The 20,283-nt window shown below is 36.8% G+C and overlaps 1 pseudogene; it reads left to right on the top strand.

Annotated features, from left to right (window-relative positions):
* Nucleotides 1-961: 961 nt before the first annotated feature.
* Nucleotides 962-18,839, top strand: LOC149528753 (TMV resistance protein N-like; annotated as a pseudogene).
* The last annotated feature ends 1,444 nt before the right edge of the window (nt 18,840-20,283 follow it).

The raw sequence follows: 20,283 nt of genomic DNA, 5'->3' as shown, positions 1-20,283 counted from the left end.
TTTACCTCATAAATATGACAATTTGGTCATGAGCATAGAAGAGGCAAAAGACCTCACTGTTTTGACAATGGATGAGTTGATGGGTACTCTTCAAACCCATGAGCATAGGATCAATAGATCTACATATTCTTCTTCCCAAGAGCAAGAATTCAAGGCTCAGTCAGATCCAAGAGGAAGGGGGAGAGGAAGAAATGGCTCAGGCAGAAACTCTAGAGGCAGAAATCAAGGTAATGGAGGACAAATAAATGCTGTAGCGGAAAGCTCAAGAAGAGCAGATGGAGCAAGTAGCTCACAAAATACTTCAAGAGGAGGTAAGAAAAACTAAAACTCAAATAAGATTAATGTAGAATGCTACTACTATCATAAATATGTTCATTATGCAAGTGAATGTTGGAAGAAGCAAAATGATCAGTTAGGACAAGCAAATGTGGCTGATGTGAACATGGGAAGTGGAAACAATGCCATTGCCATCATCATGTGTAATGTTGGTGAAGAAGGAAGCCCTAAGGTTTGGTACCTCAATAGTGGATGTAGCAACCACATGTGTGGTAATGAAACCTTTTTTCATTCATTGACAAGAGTTTCAAATCTGAGATTAAAATGGGTAACAATGGAACCCTACTAGTTGTGGGCAAAGGATCTATTATGGTCCACACCAAGAAAGGTGAGAAGAAGGAAATACAAAATGTATATTTTTCCCCTAGTATGAAGCACAATTTGATGAGCATTGGTCAGCTCATTTAAAATGGATATCACTTCATCAGAGAGTTGGTGGAGGATGGGGATATCAAGATGGATTTTTGCAAGTTTGAGCAGCAGCTAGAAGACATTTTTACAAAGCCATTAGGCATTGGAACTTTTGTACACCTAAGAGAGAGTCTTGGTGTAGTTTATTTGGATTAGTAGTGATCCTTTTTTGTTTGGCTCGAGACAAAGGGGGAGTGTTGGAATGTTAAATGCAATGGATGTTTGTCCCTGGAGCCAAACGCCCACCTACCACCTGACAGATTCCATAACTGATATAAACAATAACTATGGTGGGTGAGTTTTTTGAAATCTGAAAAGAGGGGGAAAAATATGAAAAAAATAATGCCACATATTCATTCGATCAGACAGAGAGTCAATTCAGAGTTCAGTAGAGTAGAGCAAAGTAGAGAAGGAAGAAGAAGAAAGTGATCAACAGATCTAATCTCTCTAGTTGCACATGTTTCCCCTATTCACTCTGTAAGTTTGTTGTTGTTGGATTTGTCCTATTAAAGAAATGATTGCTCCAAGCACCATCGTATGTAGCCATTAGAGCTGTAATTTTAAAGTTTATTGAAGTTTAAAGTTTTTACTAGTTTAGGGTTATTTTAGGGTTTTCTTGTTGAAGCCGAATGCTCCCAGATTTGTAATGGTTTAATGAAAGTTGAATAGAAAGTAAGTAGGCATACTTGAATCCATTAATCTTCTTCTATTCATTGCATTTGAGAAGTTTGTTTAGAAGCTTCAAGCTTTGACTCTCTAGTTTTAATGGTGAAAGCATTCACATTGAAATTCTTCTAAGTTATATTTATCTTCCAGTTTGAGCCGAGCTCACTCGGCATCCATTGTTGCCAAGCATTGCTTTTGAGTGCCAAGCTCTTCTTGTGCCAAGATAACTCAACACCTACTACTTATCACTCGGCACCTTCATGTGCCGAGCAACCTATCACTCAGCACCTTCAAGTGCCAAGAAAACTGTCACTCTGCACCTTCACATGCCGAGAAAAATTGACACTCGAAACCTTCATGTGTCGAGAAGATTTTTTGATTTAGGATTGTGAGTTTTAATTGAATTTTTATATTTTTCACACTTCTACTACCTGTTTCCAAGAAATTGCACCATCTACATCTACTTTGGGTGCATCTCCACCTAAGCCGATTTACAATGTTTTCATAAATCATAGTGGACCAGATGTGAAGAAGACTCTAGCTACCAGTATCTATAAAATCCTTGATGAAATGAAGGTGAAAGCTTTTTTGGATGAGGAGGAGTTGGAATATAGGGATTTCTTGCCTTCAACATTAGAAACAACAATCTGTGGTGCGACCCTTCATATTGCAATCTTTTCGAAGAGTTATGTGAAGTCAGTTTGGTGTTTAGCAGAGCTCTCGTGTATGCTTCAAAGTGGCACCAAAATTGTTCCCATTTTTTACCATGTAGATCCTAATGATGTCAAATATGTAGCTAAAGGAGTGTATGCTAATGACTTTGAGAGCCATGTAAAGAAAGGTAGATATAGCGGAGAAAAGCTTGAGGAGTGGAAACATGCACTCCACAAGGTCTTATTCTACAGTGGCCAAATCATCAAAGATACCAAGTACTACTCATTCATCTCATGAAATAAAATTCTTTCTTTTTAATATCTACTTAATTTAACGTACATGGAGTAAATGCCTATTTGAATTTTAATTGTTCTAATGTTTTTGTTTTTCAGTGATGAGGTGAGGTTGCTCAAGAATATTGTGAATATTGTACAGAAAGAAATGAGCAATGAACCATTGGTAGTTGCAAGATATCCAGTAGGTCTCACCTAAGCAATAGAGGACTTTGAGAAAACATTCAAACTTTTCCAAGTTGAGCAACGTGTACAGATTTTCGCTATATGGGGAATGGGTGGGTTAGGCAAGACCACCCTCGCCAAAGAATTATATAATAAAAGATCCTATTCTATGGATAAGTCTAGTTTTATTCTAGATATAAGGGCCCATTTGGTGAGCGGAATAGGAATATGTATTCTGGAATAGAAAATGGGGCTACGTATTCCTCTTCTCCATTTGGTTCAGCCAATATTTGATGGGAATTTGCGGACCCCAAAATTGATGTTTTGTAAAATAAAAAAATAGTGGAATAGGAATATGTATTCCAATAACACCTATTTGGGTGGAATTGCAAAACCCCATTTTTGGGCCAAAATTGGAATACGTATTCCTATTTTACTTCGTATTCCAATTTTGTTTTGGTGCATCCAAACAAGGAATTCATTTTTTTTTGGATTTCACTTGCCAAACAGGTCCATATCTAGAATAAAGCTAGAAGCAAAATCAACTCCTCAAAGATCTTGGTGTGAGTCAATCAGCTGACGATGAAGAGCATGGTAAGGCGATTCTTTCCAAGCATTTGGGATCTTTTACAGTGTTGATTGTTATGGATGATGTAGATCATTCTAATCAATTGGATGCTCTTATACCTGTGAAAGTGAGTGTAATGTCCCCTTTTGAGATATTAGGGTTTCTTACTGTAAATATGTTTTCTCCCAGATCTTTCCATTTGTAATGATTTTTTAGGGGTCATTCATTTGTGACTTTTTCTTTTATTTGTATCCCCTTTTTCCATATCTTTTCTTTGATTTTCTATGATTGGCCAGTGAGTATTATGGGTACAATGTAACTTTCTTATAATGACCAAAAATTTTGTTTTATTTTCTGTGCCTCTTCCTTCCTATTATATGTCACCAAGAAGAACCTCGTGACTCTTCATTTAACAATCACATCTCTTCATTTTAACACTGACATCTCTTTGGCCGATGAATATTGACTTCAATAGATTGCATCTTTTCCATATCATAATCATTATCCTTAATTTTTGTAATCGGCATTCCTCCTTCTAATCATAAATATGGTTTCCTTTTATATCTAAAATTTGGCCCAAAGAGCCATAAGGAATAATTGCACCACTTATTGATCATAAACTTGCACCCTTTTGATATTTTGCCATGGATATACTTGTGAAGTTAGTCTACCATGGCTTCCAAATTAGATTACTTTCTTTCATTATAAAAATAGTATTCTAAGGTATTATTATTGTTTATTTAATAATAATAATTATAAATTTTAATTATATTTTATATTAATTATTGTACCATTAACATTATATTGATTAATTTATTAATCAATTTATTAGTTACTAATAGTGTTTATATTTAAATGTGATAATAGTTAGATATATTATAATGTAATTATAACATTATTGTTTTTATTATGTGTACAATTGATACCCATGAATCTTGATTACCTTACTAATATTATCAATCTTTTATTTATTATATTTTAATACTATTAACACATTATAATTATAATGTAATATCATACTGTATGATAATAACATTATTATTATTATTATTTTATTTATTAATAATGATTTGACTTTTAGTATTACCTTAGTAACATATTATTATATCCATAATATATTATTATTTATTCTTTAATAATACATTATACCATTATTAATATATCAATATTTCTTTTAATATATTATAACATTAAGAAATAATATATTTATTTATTCATAATAATTTACTTATATTACTCTAATTAGGGGACATGACAGAGAGCCTTGCAAGTGGAAGTCTCATCATTGTTACAACAAGAGAACGTGATGTTCTCACCTCCTAGGGTATATCATCTCTGTATAAAATGAAAGCACTAAATGCATTTGATGCTAAAGAACTTTTCTGCTGGCATGTTTTTTTGCAATCCTCTCCTTTGGATGGATTTGAAGGGCTTGTTGGAAAGTTTGTAAAGACTTGCAGTGGATTGCCACTATCCCTTAAGTTATTTGGGGGGCTTTTATATGGAAGGAAGGACAAAAAATATTAGGAGTCTTTATTTGATAAGATCTCAAGAGTATTGTTTAATGATATAAAAGAGAGACTCAAAATAAGTTATGATGTTCTTGACGATGAGGAAAAAGAAGCATTTCTTGATACTGCTTGTTTTTTTATTGGAGAAAAGAAGAGTTCGGCAATTGAAGTCTGGGAGGGATCAGGCTGGAGTGGTATGTACAATTGTGAAAGGCTTGTAAATAAATGTTTAATTGAAATTGATGCTGAAGATTACATAAGGATGCATGATCACTTAAGAGATTTAGGAAGGGAAATTGCAAGTAAACAGTCGCCCTCCAGACTTTGGTTGTCAGAACAGATTTCAAGTTTTACTAAAAAACCAGAGGTAAGATTGATATTTTATTTTATTATATGAACAATCTATGAAAAGAAATCGCGGTCTATCTAATAAGTTATTGCTCCTTATGCCTGAAACAACATTTCAAACAAACAGTCTTGCCAGTGATTTTTTTATTTTTCAATCAAATCGGCCTAACGTCTAAGGTATTTGTCTTTGAACAGAGAATAATTTTAGGTTTGTTGTTATAACTTTTTATGTATTGTTTCAGAAAAGAAATGGAGTTCGAGGAGTTAAAGCTGTCCCAGCTAGAAGGGTATGTTTGCCTGTGTTTTCTATTTCTCTATGTTTGCCCATACTTTCTACAGTATGCATTTCTTTCCTGAATATTTTGTATAATTCATCGACGGCAGGACGAATTCACACCTGATATAAGAGGAGAATTTTTGTTGCTTGCCCCTTATTTAGTTGGACTAAAGTTTCTGGCGATTAGTGAAGATTATTCGAGTGAAATAATCAGGGAAGTATGAGGAGACCTCTAGCTTCGCAGGTCCCATATTGGGCAGAGTAACCTTCCGACACAGATTTCATTGAAACACTTGAGGGTTTTACAACTATTTGGAGATCACTTAGAAGAGTTGTGGAAGGTTGACAGTGAGGTAAGTAGTAGTCTTCCGATTCTGTTTTATTAAATCTATATATAAAGTTGTGCAATATTCGAACCATGTTTTATGCCTTCACTGTCTCAATTGTGCTGTACAGGCTTCAACTCAGTTAAGAGAGTTGGAGGTTACTTGGTGCAAACTCAAGAGACTTCGAAACTCGATAGGTTGTCTCAATGAGTTGAGAAAGATGGTACTCACAGGTTGCGAGAATCTCAAGAGTCTGCCAGATGAATTTTGCCATCTCCGGTTGTTGGAGCACCTTGACTTACAGTGCTGTGAATTGCTATCATCACTACCCAGCAGCTTCGGCAATTTGACAAATCAGCAGTATTTAAATTTAGACTTGTGCAGATTGATGAAGAGTTTAACAGACTCTTCTAAGAACTTGGTGCAACTGCAATACCTCAATTTACAGCGATGTGAAGAGCTCAGACTAAGGTGGTATGATTTTCAAAACATTACAAAGCTGGAGTTTTTGGATCTTTCTTGGTGAAAGCAATTGAACGAGTTGCCTTCTCATATCACCAATCAGGTGTCCTTGCGGGAGCTCTCTTTGCTTAGTTTGGACTGTAATGTCTCCATCTTTTAGCAACTAAGTGGAGTTCTTAGCCTTCACATTCTCCAAAGGCTAAGTAGATCATAAAAGGAAATTAAATTAATTTCTTATAAAGTCATTAAATAAATTAAAATTAAAAATTAAAAGGTGACTTTATATTTAATTAATTAAATTAATTATTATATTACAAGGGAGAAGCTTCTAGAGTGTATTAATTATTGGGAAGACGGAAGCCTCTAGTAATTTAATTTTCTAGAAGCACAATTAATTATTGTATTGCAAGGGTGGAGTTTCTAGAGATTGCATTAATTATTTGAAAGGGGAAGCTTCTAGCACTTGCAATTAATTAATGTTCTAGTTCTTTCTAGAAGGGTGAAGGAAAAGGATAAATAGAGGTGAAAGCCTCATTGTTGAGCATCAGATTATTGTATTGGATTTTTGTGAATGACATTTGATAAGAGCTTGGATGTGTGAATCACATATCTTTCTTGGCAATAGGGGACATTCATCCTCTCTTGTAACATTCTAGATGTCATTCCCTTGGGGTTTGGCCTTTGGAATACATTGCTTTGTAGTTGATTTCATCATTTTGAGAATTAATAATATTTTTAACATCAGTTCCATCTTCAATTTGCAAAAAAAAATAAAAAATGATTTCAGCAATTGGTTCAGTTTTTGGGCATTCCAAGGTGCCCATTACAGTGGTATCAGAGCTTGCTTGCAAAGTGTTTCACGAAGTTATAATCGGTGGGTGCCCATTACATGGATAGTTTAAGGGAGCTCAAAATAGGTCACCTTAGTAGGCTGCAAAAGCTAATGGTAGGAGGTCGGTTGTTGATAAGTTTACCAAACTCTCTCGGAGATTCGGCCTCCTTGATACAACTTCATATTTGGAGTCGTGGCAACCTTAAATCTTTGCTGACCTCATTCAAAAACTTGCCCTCCTTGACCTAGCTTACAATTTGAAGGTGTTACAAGTTGAAATCTTTTTTGCCCTCAGTTGAAAATTTGTCCTCGTTAAATAGACTGACAATTGAGGATTGTTGCAAACTAGAATCTTTTCCAAGCTCTCTTGGAAATTTTTTTTCTTTGACTCATATTTCCATTACGAATTATTACAATCTAGAGTATTTGCCAGGCTCTATTGAAAATTTTTCTTCCTTGACTTATCCATCAATTGATGGTTGTTGTAAGGTGAAATGTTTACCGTTCTCTATCGAGTGCCATTATCTCTTAGGAGTCATTTGGAAACAGGAATACAAGCGGATTAGGCATATGTAAATTCTTAAAATTTTAAATTCTTTGTCTGGATGCACCAAACTAGTTTATATATATATAAAATAAGTCGAGAGATATCCTTCTCAAGGTGCCATCATCGCATATTTATGTGAGTCTAAGAGGCATGAGAAAATGATTCGAGACTCTTGATGGCTTTTGATTTGCCTCATTTTTACTTCCATTTCCTCTATATAATTTTCATGATTTTAATTATAATTATATTTAGTCTATTTCTATTTTATATTTCTGACATGTAAATGAATGTCAAATTTTTTTCAAAATGAAAAATATTTACATTGAAGATTGCTGTCACTGTAGAAAGCCTCTCAGCTTAATTATATTTAGTCTATTTCTATTTTTTTTTTTTGACATGTAAATGAACGTCTATTTTTTTTCAAAATTAAAAATGTTTACATTGAAGATTGTGCCACTATAGAAAGCCTCTCAGCTTAATCAGAATTGGAATACGAAATAAAATAGGAATATGTATTCCAATTTTGGCCAAAAAATGATGTTTTGTAATTCCACCAAAATAGGTGGAATTGGAATACGTATTCCTATATCAGTTTTATTTATTTTAGCCCCATCAAATTCTGGCTGAACCAAACGGAGAATAGGAATATGTACCCCCATTTTCTACTCCAAAATAGCTATTCCTATTTCCCAGCCAACCGGACCGTTAGAGCATTTGTGGATATCAGGTTGCCCAATAAGCCAAGTTTTGAGCCAACACCTTTATCTTCAGCATCAAGGAACGAAAGTTTGCAGGGTTTCAATTTCTGAACATCAGTATCCCCGCCTTGAGATTCTACATCTTTATTCTAATAGTCAATTAATGGATATCAAAGCACTGCCAGTAAAGCTTGAAAAGCTGCATATATGTTAGTGTCCAAAGTTGGAGAAGCTTCCCAGCTTTGAACGATTAACTTCTCTCAGAGAATTCAAATTTGAAGGTTGTGACCAAATTAGGAAAATTGAAGGTTTAGAAGGTTGCACAAGACTGGAAACATTGACTGTAAAGATGTGGTAGGAGGTGTCAGGCATAGAAAGTTTGAAGGGAATGGGGAATTTGAAAGAGGTGGAACTCAGAGCTGTTGGTAAACAGATTTGTCACAGTAGAATTTGCCCAATGGAGTGTGTGGCAAACTGTTCACAATAGTTGGATAGGCCCTTAGTATGTGTCCTTCCTCTGCATTTAGAGGGGAAACTCCCTCATATGATATGATTTTGAAGCTTTTCGAATAAAGAATCTAAAACAAAAAGGTGAGAAAGCTCATGATGATGAATGCACCACACGACTCCAAGGCTTTCTTGAAATACTAAATTAAAACCACTAATAACAACAATCAAGATCTACGCTTGAAAGCTATTACTAGCACAATGCTGATCCACAGATTCATAAACATCTACACCATACTATGAGAATGCTCACTACAAACAGAATCAACATTTCTAACAATTTAGATTTGGAAGAAGAGAACTCAAATTGCACGTTCCTTTATTCTCTTGCACCAAGAACTCAAGAAGAATTTCTGATTACAAAGACAAAATTTGTACATTCTTTCCAAATATCATCTCTTAATCAAATTTTTACATAGTGCTCCCTTTTTCCAAAGCCAAAAAGTCCCTTTACAAAGCCCAAAAGAGCCCTTATATAGACATAGAGGTTAATAACTACCCTTCTGTGGTTAGTAACTACCCCCCAAATACGTGATTTGGATGAGGTTAATTAACCTCAACAAAATTAACCAATGTGACTTCAAACTTGGACCTTAGATATTTTGAGAAGAAGATTGAATATTCAATCTTTGCTGCTTTCCTTTTGATACAAAATGAGGGGTAAAAATTTATTAAGAAAGAAAGGAATACAACAAGGAGAGCTCAACAAGGAGCTCGATCCTGAGCAACAAGATTATCAAATTCTTGCACCATCTCAAAGGATAGTTGCCTCCTATCCCTAATATTCCAACCTAGATCATGACTAGAAGCCCATTTGGCTAAAAAATTAGTAGTTCTATTCCATTCATGAGGAATATATGTGAACCTAATGAATTGAAAAGAGGAAGAGAAGAAAAGAATCTGCTTAACAACAGTGGCCAGCTGCCAACTAACATCCTCAAGCTCTTGCGAAGAAAGCATGTTCAGCACCACCTGTGAATCAGACTCACAGATAATCTTACTCCATCCCCGCAAGCAACACTATTCCAAAACATATAAAATAGCCCGAGCTTCCATGAGATTGTTAGTATAACCACCCTTATGAACTAAGAAGAAAAATTTAACATCCCCAGAACTGCAATGAGCCACTCTGCCAATACCAGCCGGACCAGGATTCCCATAAGAAGAACCATCAGTGTTAATTTTCAGAACTCCACAGGGAGGAGGAGTCCAGTGCCCATCCTAGTTAACCTGACCCTTCCTCTGATGGTGAAGCTACCTAGACATAGAAGGAAACCTATGAGCTGCAGCCCCATCCTACAGATGAAAATTGAGGCGATTACAGATAGCAAGATCAATCGGATCCATACCCCCATCAAGCTCACACTTCACAAGAATAGTTTCTTGAAGAGAATGTGATATTTTTCACCAAAGATGCAAAACACCAAGCCAAACATCTTGGAATATGCGACGATTCCTCTCCAACCAGATATGCCAAAGCATGAAAGATGGGCCGGCAATCCAAGTAGCATGGAGAGAAGAAGACTTGGAGGGAGCACTACCCAAGCGGGCCCAAAACTCAGGCAAAGAGGAAGCATGCCGACAAGAGCAACCCCAAGCGCTCCACCAAAGGTGCCATATCTGAGTAGAATAGGAGCAATGGAAGAATAGATTTGAGACAGACTCCTCTCCATTACCACACAAAACACAATAAGAGGGGCCCTGAACTCCACGTTTACAAAGATTATCCCAGGTAAGACAACGGTTGTGAGCCACTAGCAACATGAAAAAATTGCACTTGGACCAAGAAACTTTATTCCAAACTTGATTCCACCAAGGGACCTCAGCATCGCCAAATAATTGTCTAGTTATCTCCTGATATCCAGCAGAGACATGATATTTACCAGACAAGGTACCACCCCAAGCCAAAACATCTGGACTCAGAAAAGAAGAACATTCTCTAGAGGCCAGAATTTGAGAAAGCTCCTGACGATCCATGTCTGTACCTCCAGGAGGCCAATCAGAAGAATGCTTCCATCTATAACCAACAACAAGTCCCAATTGATAAGGAGTCTTGTAATGAGCCACGTTATCCCATCCAGTGGCAAGAAAAGAGTCACAAAGAGGCTGAAGATGAGGGTATATGTATAAAATGGAAGGGAATCCATCCCAAGCATCAAACCAAAACAAAGCCTGAGAACCTCCTTTACATATCCAGAACAGACCCCTCTTCACCAACATCGCACCTGTCTTCAAAGTATGCCAAACCATTGAGCCACGACCTTCAAGAGGAAATGCAGAAATAGAGCAAGGATCAGCACCATGAAAATATTTATGAGTGATAATATGAGCTCAAAGTTGATGTTTTCCAGAGCACCATCGCCAATAAAGTTTAGCAGCCAAAGCTTGACTACTCAATAGAGCAGATCGAAGACCAAGACCACCCTCCTTTTTAGGCCTACAAATAGTTGCCCAATTAACCAAGCTCCATTTAGTACTACGCAAATTACCACTCCAAAGGAATTATCGAGAAAGAGCATCAAACTCCTTGAGAAAGTAAATAGGTGCAGCATGAACCATGCTTCTATAAGTAGGAAGAGCTTGGATAACAGCTTGAAGAAGAGTAACCCGGGCAGCAGTAGAAAGCCATCTATGAGTCCAATGATTTACCTTATCTTGAAGCTTGGTAATCAAATTTTTCCAGAAGAGACATGGCTTCCTAGAAATAGCAATAGGAATGCCAAGATAAGTCAAAGGAAGTGATCCTATCTGAAACCGTAGGATACCAACAATCCTGTACTGAATAGAATTAGGAGTGTTAAAAAAGTAAAAGAAAGATTTGTGCTCATTAACTTTCTAGCTTGAAGCTGCCAAATTAACGTCTAAAGCATGTCAAAAGGCTTCAGCTTCCTTGATCCTAGCAAGACCTGTAAGAGCAGAATCATCAACAAATTGAAGATGGGAAAGAGAAGGTAAGGCATTACCCCACCGCCAGCCTTGAATAGAATTCTGGGACACCTGATGCTTAATGAATCCACCCAAGCCTTCAGCCATGATGATGAATAGATATGGGGAGAGAGGGTCACCCTGACGGAGGCCTCTAGAAGCACCAAATAGTTGAGAAATTTGACCATTAATAAGAAAAAAAAAAGAGGCAGAAGTAACACAACTCATAATCCAACTCACCTAGTCAGAGCTAAATCAAAAAGAAAGAAGAATACTCCTTAGGAAGCTCCATTTAACTCTATCATAGGCCTTAGCCATATCCAGCTTAACAAACATGGCTCTCTCCCTTGAAGTAGCCATAGAGTGAATAGCCTCAGTAGCAATAACCACCCCATCCAAAAATTTTCTGCCAGCAACAAAACCACCTTGTTCTTCTGAGATAATAATGGGAAGCCACCTTTTAAGTCTCTCAGCAATCAACTTATTAATAACTTTGTAAACCACATTACATAAGGCAATTGGTCTAATAAACTCCAATTGATTAGCACCCTCTCTCTTAGGAATAAGAGTCAAGAATGTAGAGTTCAAAGCTCGAAGCATCTGCTTGCTAGCATAGGATTCTTTAACCACCTCCAAAAAATCATGATTAATGATGTCCCAAATTCCTAAAAGAACTCAACTGGAAAGCCATCAGGACCAAGAGCCTTCCCCTTAGGCAAGCCAAAGACCACCTCCTCCAGCTCTTCCAAAGAGATAGTACGCATGAGGTAATCATTCATTTCCTGAGTGATAAGGGAAGGAATACAGGAAAAAATAAGATTTTCTTCATTATCAGCAGGAGGAGAGTCCTCAGAGAAGAGGGTAGAGAAGTACCAAATAGCCTCCTGGAACAAAGCTGGCAAGGAATTCAGCTGGATACCTTGAGAATTAACCAAAGAAGAGATAGTGCTCTGATTCCGGCAAGATTGCACTGTTTTATGGAAAAAGGCAGTGTTTCGATCACCTTCCTGGAGCCAATCAACTCTAGCCTTTTTCTTCCAAAAAATTTCCTCTCGAAGTTCCCATTCTTCTAGAGCTCTAGAAGCAAGGGATTCAGCCTTGCCAAGATCCTCTAAGAAACCTCGATCTCTAATCTCCCTTGTGATGACATCAAGATCTTCTTGAGCAAGTCTCTTCATAAAGTGAAGGTTCCCAAAGCATTCCCTATTCCATATCTTGAGCTACCTTTTAACATATTGAAGCCTTTTAGAAAATGAGAACATTGCAGTACCATATGCAGGAGCACCATCTTTCCATCAACCAAAAACAAAATCATGAAGAGAGGATTCACGAAGCCACATCAACTAGAACTTAAAAGGAGGATGCTTCAGAAAATAAGCCTCTATAGCGGAAAATTTGATTGGCCAATGATTTGAACCCCTCCAATCAAGGATTTCTGAAGAGATAGAAAGGGTGCCACTAACCCAGAAGCAAGAAACAAGAAATCTATCCAGACATTTTGAGATAGTAGAAACACCAGTCCTGTGATTATTCTAGGCATAGAGACCATTAGAAGGCTTAACATCAGAGAGATACAAAAGAGATATGTGTTGCCGAAGAAGAGCAAAAGAAGGCCCCAATCTAGCCAAACCACCATGCTTCTCCTCCAGACTTAAAACTGAATTGAAGTCCCCTGCTAACACCCATGGATGATAAGGATGACAATGTCTAACATATTGAATATGTTCCCAAAGTTCCTCCTTTCCCACAAGATCAACAGGTGCATACACATTAGTAACCATGATTACCTCTCCGGAGTCTAGAGCAGAAGCTACCATAGAGAGAGCTGAGCGAGAAGACATCGAGCCAAGAGGAGAAATTTTTTGAGGATCCCAAAATATAGCTAAACCACCCACACTACCTGTTGTCCCAAGACACTGGCATTGGCCACGAGACCAAATACTACAGGCATGTTGGACCATAGACTCCACAAAGAGCTTAGTCTCTTGGATACAAAAAACATCAGGACTATGATCAACCACCAAGTTATGAATAGCCTTTTGTCTAGGGATGCTATTCAACCCCCTTACATTCCATGAAAGAATAATCATCATTGGGTAGAATTGGAAAAATGAGAATCCAAAAGTTTCACTGAACCAGACTCAATCAATATATCTCCTATGAGTTTAATCTTCTCTTGGTCTGTTTTGCACCCACTCCTTAGAGGGGAAGTAGAAGAAGCCTGCTTAAAGGGTCGAGACATCAACCCCAAGGGGAGAGGAGATCCCTTGCCCTTACCTAATGGTAGCACATCCTTAACCAAGTCAGCTAAAACAACATCATTATCCTCCAATACTGCAGGAGTCACCAGAGCCTCTATCACAGGAGCTAGAGGGACCTCACAGTTCTGATATACTACAACTTGGGATGCCCCACAAGCATCATTAGGAACAGATCTCTCATCTGGGCAAACTAGATCAGAAGAGATAGGAGGAGGAATACCCTCCTCTAGAACCATACTATCCAGCACCTCAAAGTGGTTAAAACCTAAATCAGATAATCTTTCTTTCAAAGGCCTCTTTTGACCACATCCCTTAGCTCGAGGGCGAACAGGGGTAAATCCATCCTTATCCTGCATTTGAGCCTTACCCTTACCTGTAGCATCTTGCGGATTCATCCCCTTGATAGTATTAGCCATTTGAGATTGTCCTTTCCCTGTAGTATCTACCAAACCACCATCATTGCCAGCTGTAGAACCATCCACTCCTTTGAAACTTGAGTTACGGGGGCACTGACGCTGTAAATGACCATATTCATGACAACTCTAGCAACGGAAAGGGAGGGATTCATAATCTAACTGCTGCACCCAAGAAGAATCCCCCATACAAATTTCCAAAGAATCTGGTAATGGGTTATTCAAATTAATTTCAACACAAATTCTAGCATAAGAAATAACCTTTTTATTGAGGGATTGATGTGCGATCGCAGCCGACTTCCCCAACAAAGCAGCAATTTGTCGAAGGATGTCTTCACTCCAAAATTCCAAGGGAAGACGAGGCAAGCGAACCCAAACTGGCACTATTGAAGGGAGATCCTCAGCAGAATTAAAAACTGAATGCCAAGGTTTGACAAATAACCCCACATGGTTGTAGAAATAAGGGCCTCCTTCAAAAAAACGATCTCGATCAGACATGCAAGAGAATACAACCAAAAAATAACTATTCCCTGCCAACATAATCTCCATATCGCCTTCCACCTGCCATGAGCGGCGGATCCATGCCTCAAGAGCGGATAGAGAAATTCGAATTCCAAGAAATTTGCATATCAAAGCATGCTTGGTCCAATAATCAATGTCCTCCATTACAGTCGTTGGAGGAATAACCAGAACAGGGCGATCATGGCTACGCGGAAAACAACCATTAACTTTTTTCAGCTTGGAGCTCTCCCCTGAATAAAACGATTCAGATTGCATTGCATGCATAGTTGGAGAAGAACCATCTGTTCTGACCAACGGAGAAGAAATCCCAGGCCTTGCCATGCAAACAATAAAACCCCAATCCAAAATTGACTGCAGAAGATTTCCAAAAACACCAACGCAAATTATGTCTAGTATCTAGCAATCCAAATAGAACACAAAAATAGTAAAGATCAAACACCAGGAACAGGCGAGGGGAAAAACCCTAGCCCAGCCGGCAGCCAACGCTTCTCCATAATCTCCCTTGCATCATCCAACTTCACTATAAAAATTCCTGATTTCCTTTTGATATTTGAATGATTCATTCAAGTTACATTACTTTATTGATGAACGCATATCCTCCTTCTCATGAAGAGATCAAGAGCATGTGGTGTGTATGAGTGTCTTGAATACAAACTTTATGTTTATGATCTCTCCAATTGTGCTTATCTCTATGAAATGTGATTTTCTTCCATGATGACATCTATTGAAAGGCTGGCCCTTCTATAGACACAAGTACCAAAATTCTCATCTGTCTTGCAATTATCACATATTGTGTGAGAGTATCACATAACATTCCATTGAAACAATTAGGTGCCCAGTCTATATTTCGATTCGTACCTCTACAAATATTTGATAAAAGTTGACAAACTTTATGATTCATGCAATTACTGCATCCCCAAGAGATAGCATTTTATTGACCGATTACAATGCATTGACTTCAACTACTTGTGCATATAAGAAATGTGCCCTTCAAATATATGATGCTATCAATTATGATATATGTTGCTCGATGACATTCCTTAAGGTGGTTCTGTTAACAAAATCCATAAGTAAAGTTGTAGCTAGCTTGAGTTCTCTGAGGTATGTCCCTCTTTCTATAGTTACATCTGAGAGGTCTCGATATCTGTTCAAATTTTTACATATCACAGGATTATAATAGTCTAGGAGTCACTTTTCATTGGAGCATTTTGACAAACAATTGCCTGATGCATTTCTCTATCAACATGTTCACTATTCCAACAAGGATGCTCTGTCTATACTCACCAAAAAGGGAAGAATGATACATCTACTTGCAATGCCTAGGTTTCAAACTACTCTGTAAATCTAGTGAAGGTGATTCTCCCTAATGGACATGGAGGGTCTAAGACATTTTGGAAAATGACAAGGCATGGCTAGGAAAGCCCATTATTTATATGATGGCTTGAGTACTCGAATCTTGTCATAGTGATATCTTGGGTTTCATCAATTTTGCACCGCAGACTATAAGGAGTTGGAACATTCTATCAAACACTTATTGTGCATCATCACCTTTGTTATATCAACTCTCAAGAACAACTTCCAAATGCTGGGACACCAAATTTAATGCAAATATGAGTGATCAATCAACTAGTACTCTTGGAGAAGACTTTTGATATAGTTCATGCAAGGCCTCAAAAACTCTATCCACACACAGACATCGAGAGAAACACACCATATGCAATTTTGTTCTGATTTAGTGGACAAATAAACATTCTCTTTTTACACGAGCTCTATTTCATCAAGAAACCCCATATCACTGGCTAGAGATAAGATGAGATTATTTGGCTATGAAGATTTTGAATTCACTATCACCTGCTTTGGAACATTATCAATGTTTCGGTTTTTCTTCTTTTCACTAACACCTAGTCTAGGGTCACCAAACACACCATCCCCAATGTACGAACCTTTGGGCTCAGTTGCCTTCTGCAAACCCTCATTTGCAACTTCATTCATTGTTCTACTTATGCAGTTATGATTGGTGGAATGAATAATTCTCATGGGCATAGGGCTCTTGCTCTCCACTTTTTTTGGAGTTCAAGGAAGAATGTATCAGTGGCCTTGCTTAGAATTCCAGCATTATTCTCGACAATTGGCAAAAACGAGAATCTCTCATGCTTGAGTGTATGTCTTCCATAGAATCATGCACATCTTTGCCAAGAAATTGATGAGAAACATGAGAGCCATATGAACTGAAATAGCCCAGGGAGAGCTAGATAATCATTTTAATAAAGCAAACTGTTGTCATTTTCCAACACATTTTCGTGGTATCTTCAAAATGTTTCCCTACATTGGCTAAAAGTTTATTTTCATGAATTGCAGCACACTTTGGTAAGAAAGCAACTACAATTGTGTAGTTAAACTCTCCACTATAGTTTCCTTCTTTAATTAGACTCTGTGCATTAACAGTGGATCACTTATTAGTTATCCATAGGCTTTTGGAGTCTCCTCAACCCTGTTGTCATCAAGGAAATTCATGGCAACCATTTCCAGTCTCTTGAACTTGAACACTATCTGATCCTAAGAAAGTGCTTCCTCTGAGTTGTCTTCCCATGCCTCTTATACATTACATTGATACATCTTAAAGATGAGACAAATCAAAAAGCCTATGATATATATATATATACTGCGATCATGCCTCGTGGTTTTGAAAAGTGCTACTTCACCCCTTCGGCTAACTGGACTTAGCTTAATCAAGCAGTAAACAAGTATCAAAAACAATCCACTAAGAACTACCATGTTTGTTATTAGTTTAAAGGGCAGTTTCTGGGGCATCTTCCCTCTTCCTTCATCATGTACACTTTTTTGCACACTGCTAATACAAGATTAACTGTTGATAAAACCTGCAAGATTACCAATTCTGCATATCTGCTTTTCCAAGACTTTCATCTTCTCATCAGACAGATCTTTCTCTTTGTGTTATTTTAAGCTATTCACATATCTAATTTCTCATGGAGGAATTTCAAACAGGTTAGGGAAATTTTCAAATAGGTTAATAACTGTCTCAAAGAGGTTAAGAAATACACATTTTTGGAGAGGTTAATTAACCTACTCCAAAATGCTTAATCTGAAAGTTATCATTAACTTGTTTGAGAGGTTAATAAATACGTGTTTTTGGAGAGGTTAATTAACCTACTCCAAAATGCGTATTTTGAAAGTTATCATTAACCTTTTGAGAGGTTAATGGTTAATGATAGACTTGAAAACACGTATTTTGGGTCTCAACATTAACCTGTGATAAGTTGGAGCTCAGAAGCCGGATTTTAAAATTTTCAAGTGCTAGGCGGAGCTAAGGACGAGCCGGAGACATGAAGATTCAAAAACTCATGAAAACTCAGAGATAAAATGGTAATTTCAATGATCAAAATGGGACGTATTTCACACATAACCAGGGGATTAACAAGTTCAAAAATTGAAACACTTTATGACCGGGCAACAAGAGCAAAGAAGGGATCGGCCATTGAGAGTTGCATTGTAACAATACAGGTATATCTAATAACTGCTAACAATAAAATATTTTAATAATCGTCTATGTATTCATGCATTGACTGACTTTTGTAAAAGGAATTTGCAGAACTGGCCAGATAAAATAATAATATGTGCGGGGACGGTCCCTGACGCGTCCTCAGTTATTGATTCCTTCAAACTTGGGTTGTCTCCGAATCTCTGTGTCGTTGACTCCTTCTGTAGCAAAGATATTTCTTCCAAACCAGAATTGCGTTTCCCCAGTAGCAGTGACTTTATGCTCTGTTATATTATAAATGGTATTGCTTCTGCTTCATCTTTAGAATCAAGCAGCGATGGTCCTCATCGAACGGCCTACTTGGAGATTGGAGAGGGTAGATGGGCATTGATCGCTGTCTTCGCAAAAAGATTCCGAATGGCTCGATGGAGATGGTCGCTTCAGCCTATCTCAATTCAACAGTTTGGAAATAGGAGAAGTGGAAGTGGAAGTGGAGAGAGGTTTGGCTGTGAGAGGGGAACAGAAGATGCTGGTGGAGGCAATGCTGCCACTTTTACAAAGCATTTGGAGGTAGTCTTATTTTCTTTTGTTTGTTTGTGGAATGCGGGGACATTATAGTCGTGCTTACCAATCATTATCATTAGGAGGTAATATTATTTTATCTGTAAGTGGAAAGTGTGCAGCTAGGTTAATTGTAGTGTGCATAAATTTTTTTTATGTAGCCGACTCAAAAAATGATAAAAAGACACCTCTTTATCTGGGCCAACGTGAGATGAAATTTAAAAAATAAAGTAATCTATTTGTTCTTTCATTAAAATTTCAATAATATAAAATGATTTTCAGATTTATCAATGTTTCTATCGAACATTTTCCAATCAGTTCACATATTACAAACCATGTTATTGCAAAAGAAAAAGAGATATGATATGATATAGAAAAGAAAAGTATGTCCACACTCTTTTACGACATTTTAAGCGGTATTTAAGGTTTTTATCATACTTATTCAATTTTTCAAAAATCCCCACCTCCACCACCCCACCTCCGCCCTCTCTTATAAGCAGTACTTTATACATTTCATAAATTTATACAAAAATAGTTTATAGAATTTTTTGGATTGGAGGAATTGGTCTTGGATATTTCAACAAGAAAGTGGGGAGCACAAAGGTAAAAAATGATAACATTATAAACTTTAATCAAAGTACAGTAACAAAATATATGAACTAGATTCAAATCCAAATTGCATCTAAAGTAAAATGTATACAACTATGAATTTTATAAGAAAACACTAATGGAAAAGGAATATAATATCAGGTTTGTAAATTAGCATGATTCACTAGCTTATGTAATAGAATAAACCACAGTTCAAATAAATAACTAAATATAAAAATAGGCTTCAAATAAATCACTTAGGCTAAAAATAGGCTTCAAATAGCTTTGGTGATTTATTTGAAGCCTATTTGAAGCCTATTTTTAGCTGTGGTTAATTTATCAAATAGCTTTGAGGTGTGATTTAGGTTATTTATCCTTTAGAATAATTATCCTTATTCTTGAATTTAGGTTAATTGATTGCTAAAAAAGGATGATTAGCCAAAGTTGAAAATAGGCTTCAAATAAATAACCAAAGCTATAAATATAAGAGTATAAACACATGCCAAAATGCTAGCATAAAATATTCATGTGGACTTGAGAAAAGCACTAGACCAAAAACTAACTACAAGAAAATAGTAATAAAGATGAATATGATATTTCATCTAGAACATCCTTTAATATTATTGCAATTTTCCTTAAGGGAGTCAAAATAGCCTATGCACTCTTATTTTTGTTAAAGTTGTAACTTCAATCAAATCGAATTAATTTAGAGTTAATCTCTAATGGTTATTTATTTAAACATTATTCTATTTGATTAATCACATACACACACACACACACACACACACATGTTGTTAATTATGTTTAATGATTATTAACTCACCATAACCAATATTGATTAACATAGAGACATGTCTCTTCTACTCTTATATATATGCATTTGGATCTATAGTTGGAACACACAAAAATATAG

The sequence above is a fragment of the Cupressus sempervirens genome, chromosome 11, assembly GCF_028749045.1.
Source record: "Cupressus sempervirens isolate cs-2001-9-10 chromosome 11, ASM2874904v1, whole genome shotgun sequence".
NCBI lineage: Eukaryota > Viridiplantae > Streptophyta > Pinopsida > Cupressales > Cupressaceae > Cupressus > Cupressus sempervirens.
This window is presented reverse-complemented; position numbering and strand designations above follow the sequence as displayed.